General features: G+C 71.8%; 1 long non-coding RNA gene across 1 annotated transcript; it reads right to left on the reverse strand.

The window, feature by feature from the left end:
* Nucleotides 1-13: 13 nt before the first annotated feature.
* Nucleotides 14-455, reverse strand: LOC112958553. Its single transcript, XR_003251444.1, has 3 exons — nt 394-455; nt 150-239; nt 14-74 (listed from the first exon to the last, which is right to left on the reverse strand). It is a non-coding gene; the product is annotated as an uncharacterized LOC112958553 (long non-coding RNA).
* Between the last annotated feature and the right edge of the window lie 1,209 nt (nt 456-1,664).

The raw sequence follows: 1,664 nt of genomic DNA on the forward strand, positions 1-1,664 counted from the left end.
CCCAGGTGCCCGTGGTTGCAGGCCTCGTGCAGCGGCGTCCAGCCGCAGTAGTCGCGCGGGTTCAGCGGGTGTCCCTGCGGCGTTGGGGTGACGCAGGGCGTCAGGCGCGCCCGTCGCGGTGGCACCCCGGCGGTGGCGGCGGCACCCACCTGCTTCACCAGCAGCTGCGCCCGCCGCAGGTCGCCCTCGATGCACGCGCGGTGCAGCGGCGTCTCGCCCCGCTCGTTGCGCCGGTTCCACTGGCGACACGAGGCGCAGCCCGTGGGTCCTGGCACCCCACGGGGACGCCCGCCCGCGTGGGGACACCCAGGGGTGCCCACCCGCGTGGGGACACCCAGGGGCGCCCATCCGCATGGGGACAACGGGGCCCGGACGCTGCGCTCGGGCACCCACCTTGTTGCTGCGCCGGCGGCCGGGGACGCTCTTGTTGTAGCCTTCGAGCTCGTCCTCCTCCTCCTCCTCCTCTGCAAGGAGCTGCCGTGAGAATCCGGGGTGGCACCGGCACCCTCGGGGACCCCCTGCCCCTCACCGCTCGCCGACAGCTCCAGGTCGCTCTCGCCGAGGCCTTCGCTGCTCTCCAGCTCCTCCTCTTCCTCGTCATCGTCCTCCTCCTCCTCCTCGGCGGCGCCGTCTCCCGCCAGCTCCCGCAGCCGGGCCAGGGTGGCGGGCGCCTCGGCGCTGCCGTCGCGCTGCTGCAGCGCGTGCAGGCGCCGCAGGACCTGCCGCTGCAGGGGAGGCGGCGGTCAGCTCGCTGCGGTGCCCGTGCATCCCAAGGGAGCCACCCCGGTGCCCGGTGCATGCCAGGGGAGCCATCCCGGAGCCCCATGCATGCCAAGGGAGACATCCCAGTGCCCCGTGCATCCCAAGGGAGCCACCCCGGTGCCCGGTGCATGCCAGGGGAGCCATCCCGGAGCCCCATGCATCCCAAGGGAGACATCCCGGTGCCCGGTGCCTGCCGAGGGAGGCGTCCCAGTGCCCCATGCACACTGAGGGAGCTGTCCCAGTGCCCCGTGTGGGCCAAGGAAACCATCCTGGTGCCCCGCGCATCCCAAGGGAGCCATCCCGGTGCCCCGTGCACACCAAGGGAGCCCCATCCCGGTGCCCTGTGCATGCCAAGGGAGTCATCCCGGCGCCCCATGCATCCCAAGGGAGCCATCCCGGCGCCCCATGCATCCCAAGGGAGCCCCATCCCAGTGCCCCGTGCACGGCAAGGGAGCCATCCCGGTGCCCCATGCACAATGAGGGAGCCGTCCCAGTGCCCCGTGCGTGCCAAAGGTGCCGTCCCGGTGCCCGCTATGTCCCAAGGGAGCCATCCTGGTGCCCCGCTATGTCCCAAGGGAGCCCCATCCCAGTGCCCCGTGCACGGCAAGGGAGCCATCCCGGTGCCTGGTGAATGCCAAGGGAGCCATCCCAGTGCCCCATGTATGCCAGGGGAGTCATCCTGGTGCCCCGCGCATCCCAAGGGAGCCATCCTGGTGTCCCGTGCACACCAAGGGATCCTCGTCCCGGTGCCCCATGCACAACAAGGGAGCTGTCCCGGTGCCCAGTGCATGCCAAGGGAGCGGTCCCAGTGCCCCATGCACAACAAGGGAGCCATCCCGGTGCCCGGTGCATGCCAAGGGATCCCCGTCCCGGTGCCCAGTGCATGCCAAGGGAGCGGTCCT

The sequence above is a fragment of the Nothoprocta perdicaria genome, unplaced genomic scaffold, assembly GCF_003342845.1.
Source record: "Nothoprocta perdicaria isolate Ctin4 unplaced genomic scaffold, notPer1 scaffold_884, whole genome shotgun sequence".
Taxonomy (NCBI): domain Eukaryota; kingdom Metazoa; phylum Chordata; class Aves; order Tinamiformes; family Tinamidae; genus Nothoprocta; species Nothoprocta perdicaria.